This window comes from Mercenaria mercenaria, chromosome 2, assembly GCF_021730395.1.
Source record: "Mercenaria mercenaria strain notata chromosome 2, MADL_Memer_1, whole genome shotgun sequence".
NCBI classification, from domain to species: domain Eukaryota; kingdom Metazoa; phylum Mollusca; class Bivalvia; order Venerida; family Veneridae; genus Mercenaria; species Mercenaria mercenaria.
Window position 1 is genome coordinate 31,220,065 of NC_069362.1, and position 6,000 is coordinate 31,226,064.

The following is a 6,000-nucleotide window of genomic DNA, read 5'->3' on the forward strand; positions in this document are numbered from 1 at the left end:
AAATTTATAAATATCAAGTACATGGAGAAGATGTGTACTGAAATTGTAACAAGTAAAATAGGCCTAAACACATAGATATTGTTATACAGACAAAGAAATGTTACAAGTTAATAATCAATGCCAAGTAAAATACAAACAGCAGAATTTTTAGTTAATAAATAGGTGTATTAGAGATGACAGACATAGCCTATTAAAAGACAAAGTATGCCTTATACCACGCCTAAAGTGTGCCAAAAAAACATGCCTAAATTATGCCAAATTCCATGCCTAAAGTATGTTAAAACGCACTGAATGCATGGACCAGTTATATTTTTTTCCCAGGAGAGCACGGTCCCAGACCGACCCCCACCCCAGAAGTGCCCTTTTCAGTGCCAGGACTCTGCCCTTTTTTAATCCTAGCTGGAGCACTGTTTAGTTTATATCTGCTGAAAATAACACCTGAATATCTCAATTAACGGTCACATGCCAGATTACCCCACCCACTTTAAATGTTAATATCTATTAAAGTAAGTCAAAGCTGTTAACAGTAACACTTGTAAATGAAACTTAATACATGTAGGTATATTGCCATAAAATATAAATAAAATCAAAAAAAAATTTTGCAGACACCTAACTTGGACCCCCACTTTCATGAAAACAAACATTCTGACAAAGTTTCGGGAAGATTGGAGCAAAAAAGTGGCTTCTAGAGTGTATACAAGCTTTTCCTTTGATTTGACCTAGTGACCTAGTTTTTGACCTTACGTGACCCAGATTTGAAATGATCCAAGACTTTATGATAACAAACATTCTGACCAAGTTTTATGAAGATAGAATAAAAAATGTGCCCCCTAGGGTGTAAACAAGTTTATTCTTTGATTTGACCTGGTGACTTTGTTTTTGACCCCACATGGCCAAGATAAATTCATCCTATATTTCATGCAGACAAACATTCTGACCAAGTTTCATGCACATCAAATGAACAAGAGTGTAAACAAGTTTTTCCTTTGATTTGTTTGGGTGACCTATCTTTTAACCCCGTATGATCCAGTTTCGAACTTGGCCTAGGAATCATCAAGATAAACATTCTGACCAAGTTTAATGAAGATAGGGTCATAAATGTGACCTCAAGAGTGTTAACAAGCTTTTCCTTTGATTTGACCGTGTGACCTAGTTTTTGATCCCATATGACCCAGTTTCGAACTTGGCCTAGAAATCAGCAAGATAAACATTCTGACATAGATTCATGAAGATAGAGTCATAAATGAGGTTGTTAACAATCTTTTCCTTTGATTTGACCTGATGACCTAGTTTTTGACCGGACATCACCCAGTTTCGATCCAAGATAATCATTCTGTGCAAGTTTGTATCAAATCAAAGCATAAATGAAACCTCTATATGGCTGAAAGGGCCAATATAGAAAAATTTGCCCCTTCCAGGGGCAGTAACTCTAGATCCCATGATGGAATCTAGCCGGTTTTCGAAAGGAATCCAGACCTTATTGTGACTTAAGTTGTGTGTAAGTTTGGTTAAAATCAAATATAAAATGTCACTTCTATCATGTTCACAAGGTAAAAATTAACAAATTTTGGCTCTTTCAGGGGTCAGTCAGGGACCGTAACTCCGGAACCTATTATTGGATCTGACAGATTCACCATGGAATCCAAGATTTATTGTTGTTGGAGATATTTTGCAGGTTTGTATCAAATTTAACCATAAATGAAGTCTCTATATGGCTGCAAAAGCCAAAATAGCAAATTTTGGCCCTTTAAGGGGCCATAACTCTGGAACCCATGATGGGACCTGGCCAGTTTTTGAAAACAATCGAGATATCATGCCAATACAAGTTGTGTGTAAGTTTGATTAAAGTTGATTGCAAAATGTGGTCTCTATCGTGTTCACAAGCCAAAAATAGCAAATTTTGGCCCCTGAAGGGGCCATAACTCTGGAATCCTAGATGGGATCTTGCCAGTTTTAAAAAGGAACCAAAATATTACGCCAATACAAGTTGTGTGCAAGTTTGATTTAAGTTTATTGCAAAAGTGGTCTCTATCGTGTTGACAAGCCAAAAATAGCAAATTAATTTTGGCCCTTTAAAGTTTAAGGGGCCATCACTCTGGAACCCATGATGGGATCTGGCCAGTTTTGGAAAGGAACCGAGATATTATGCAAATACAAGTTGTGTGCAAGTTTGATTAAAACTGATTTCAAAATGTTATCTCTATCGTGTTCACAAGAAATTGTGGACTGACTGACGACAGACAGACGACAGACAACCACAAAAGCTCACCCTTTCACTACGTGACAGATGAACTAATAAGCAATAGTAACAAAGATATGACAGAAAAACAAAGGCTGCCGAAAAACTTGAACATTACAAGAGGACCATGATGGTCCTGAATCGCTCACCTATCCCCAAATGACCCAGTGTTCAACTGAGTATGACGTCGTTATTTCTATTATTTGACATAGTGACCTAGTTTTTGAGTACATGTAACCTAGATATCATCAAGATAAAAAATTCTGACCAATTTTCTTGAAAAATATGGCCTCTAGAGAGGTCACAAGGTTTTTCTATTATTTGACCTAATGACCTAGTTATTGAAGGCACGTGACCCACTTTTAAACTTGACCTAGATTTCATCAAGGTGAACATTCTCACCAATTTTCATGAAGATCTCGTGAAAAATATGGCCTCTAGAGAGGTCACAAGGTTTTTCTATTTTTCGACCTACTGACCAAGTTTTTGACCGCACATGACCCAGTTACGAACCTGACCTAGATATCATCAAGCTGAACATTCTCACCAATTTTCATGAAGATCCATTGAGAAATATGGCCTCTAGAGAGGTCACAAGGTTTTTTCTATTTTTAGACCTACTGACCTAGTTTTTGACCCCACGTGACCCAGTTTCGAATTTGACTTAGATATCATCAAGATGAACATTCTGACCAATTTTCATGAAGATCTCATGAAAAATATGGCCTCTAGAGAGGTCACAAGGTTTTTCTATTTTTAGATCTAATGACCTAGTTTTTAAACCCACGTGACCCAGTTTTGAACTTGACCTAGATATCTTCAAGGTAAACATTCTGACCAATTTTCATGAAGATCCATTGAAAAATATGGCCTCTAGAGAGGTCACAAGGTTTTCCTATTTTTAGACCTACTGACCTAGTTTTTGACCGCACGTGACCCAGTTTCGAACTTGACCTAGATATCATCAAGGTGTACATTCTGACCAATTTTCATGAAAATCCATTGAGAAATATGGCCTCTAGAGTGGTCACAAGGTTTTTCTATTTTTAGATCTACTGACCTAGTTTTTGACCCCACATGACCCAGTTTCGAACTTGACCTAGATATCATCAAGATGAACATTCTGACCAATATTCATGAAGATCTCATGAAAAATATGGCCTCTAGAGAGGTCACAAGGTTTTTCTATTTTTAGATCTACTGACCTAGTTTTTAACCCCACGTGACCCAGTTTCGAACTTCACCTAGATATCATCAAGATGAACATTCAGACCAATTTTCATGAAGATCCATTGAGAAATATGGTCTCTAGAGAGGTCACAAGGTTTTTCTATTTTTAGACTTAATGACCTAGTTTTTGACCCTACGTGACCCAGTTTCGAACTTGACCTAGATATCATCAAGATAAACATTCTGACCAATATTCATGAAGATCTCATGAAAAATATGGCCTCTAGAGAGGTCACAAGGTTTTTCTATTTTTAGACCTACTGACCTAGTTTTTGACCCCACGTGACCCAGTTTCAAACTTGATCTAGATATCATCAAGGTGAACATTCTGACCAATTTTCATAAAGATCTTTTGAAATATATGGCCTCTAGAGAGGTCACAAGGTTTTTCTATTTTTAGACCTACTGACCTAGTTTTTGATGGCACGTGACCCAGTTTCGAACTTGACCTAGATATCATCAAGATGAACATTCTGACCAACTTTCATAAAGATCCCATGAAAAATGTGACCTCTAGAGTGGTCACAAGCAAAAGTTTACGGACGCACGGACGGACGACGGACACCGCGAGATCACAAAAGCTCACCTTGTCACTTTGTGACAGGTGAGCTAAAAAATAACCTAAGAATAACACCTTGGTAACCTTGACCTTTAGTATAATGGACCCAGCCCCTGCACATACTTTGTATGCTGGACAATGTTTATGTGAAGTTACAGTAAGATATAAGCAATAGCAACAAAGATATGACAGAAAAACAAAGGTTGCCAAAGGTTCTCTGAAAATCTGAATGCTAGAAAATGTTGAAAAACCATTTTAATGTAAGTGGATTTTATATGAAATAAGGCCTAACTAAACTAAAGGAACCAGCGTGGGAGCCATCTGGTCTAGTCGCGGAGTGGCTGCCAGGTATTTGAACACTAATTTTTCACTTGGCATGGCAACAGAGGTCTAAATTGAGGCTAGTTTTTATTTAAATTTTATTGTGGGTGTATTGTTGACATTTTGGTAGGAAAAATGGGAGAGCAGGTTGTATTTGGTGAAGTCAAGCTCAATTTTAGTATGAGTAGTACTTCCAGGTCACAGCAGTGTGATTTTGATGTCAGTTTACAGTAAGTAAATGTGACCAGAGAAATCTCTCTTAGAAGATACATGACCCCTACTTTTCTCTTCATTTTATATCAGTTTTATCATAACTCTTAAAATGAGGTAAGGATTTGTTCTCTGAAATGGGTCTAGCTATGTTTGGTATTGTGACCTATAAGAAAATGTTGGCAAAAATTGAGATTTGTCCAGATATAGATATAAATGAACTAGTTTGGTCAGATTTTGGTAAAAATGAGCATTTCATTGAAATTTTGCTGCAAAAATTGATAAAAACCCCAAAAAATCACATTTTCACTGTTTTGGGGGTATTTTTTTTAAGAAATGCAAATGTGCACTCTAAATTATGCCCATCTTTACCTTTCAGAGGGGACATTTGGTATATTTCAAAGTTTTAATGTGTAATTTGCTTGCAAATTATGGTGAAAATTTATGAAATAGGGAAAAAACCAGCTCTGGCTAGAAGAACTGGTTAAAAGTTATGTCGCGACATCAGTTTTGAAGGAAAATTGGCGCAGGGACCCGCGTTACTGAAAATGCCATAAAACCTGGAAAACTGATTTAATCAAGCTGAAACTTGGTATTTTTCATGCAGATGTGTTACTGGTACTATACAAATGAAATTGAGACTATTACAGAAAAACAGTTTTTCTTATAGGCCTAACTAAACTAAAGGAACCAGCGTGGGAGCCATCTGGTCTAGTCGCGGAATGGCTGCCAGGTATTTGAACACTAATTTTTCACTTGGCATGGCAACAGAGGTCCAAATTGAGGCTAGTTTTTGTTTAAATTTCATTGTGGGTGTATTGTTGACATTTTGGTAGGAAAAATGGGAGAGCAGGTTGTATTTGGTGAAGTCAAGCTCAATTTTAGTATGAGTAGTACTTCCAGGTTACAGCAGTGTGATTTTGATGTCAGTTTACAGTAAGTAAATGTGACCAGAGAAATCTCTCTTAGAAGATACATGACCCCTACTTTTCTCTTCATTTTATATCAGTTTTATCATAACTCTTTAAAATGAGGTAAGGATTTGTTCTCTGAAATGGGTCTAGCTATGTTTGGTAGCTCTCTGAAAAAAGGTCAGTTTTATATAGAATATATAGGGAAAACTATTTAGGCTATTGTGACCATAAAGAACAGCCGGATTTAGTGGTGTTCAGCCTTAATTGTAGGCGAAAACTTATCATCCGAATGCTCTTCCACTTTCAACCCAGTCTGTCGTTTTTTTCACATGACCGCATCTTAAAACGAAATAAATGCATTCTCTAGGAGTAGTAAATTGTAAGGAAAACAACTTTTGATTGCTACAAACGCATACCATTCCAAAAAGAAACCGTGAAGTCGACTATTGAGGAAAAAAATTACCGTTTCAATTTCCGACCTGTGCAACGTAATAACTAGCAGAACGTGAAAACTCTCTGCCGCACTT

General features: G+C 36.9%; 1 protein-coding gene across 3 annotated transcripts in view; it reads right to left on the reverse strand.

Moving 5' to 3' along the window:
- The window catches only part of LOC123563624 (acyl-coenzyme A synthetase ACSM3, mitochondrial-like), a 53,467-nt gene extending 47,467 nt beyond the window's left edge, over positions 1-6,000 (reverse strand). For 2 of the 3 annotated variants that reach the window (XM_045356520.2, XM_045356522.2), the window contains exon 1: positions 5,937-6,000. The gene's annotated coding sequence lies outside the window, so the exon portion shown is untranslated. Of the gene's footprint in view, positions 1-5,889; positions 5,914-5,936 lie in introns of those variants that run through there. The other variant, XM_053533924.1, reaches the window with a different exon arrangement.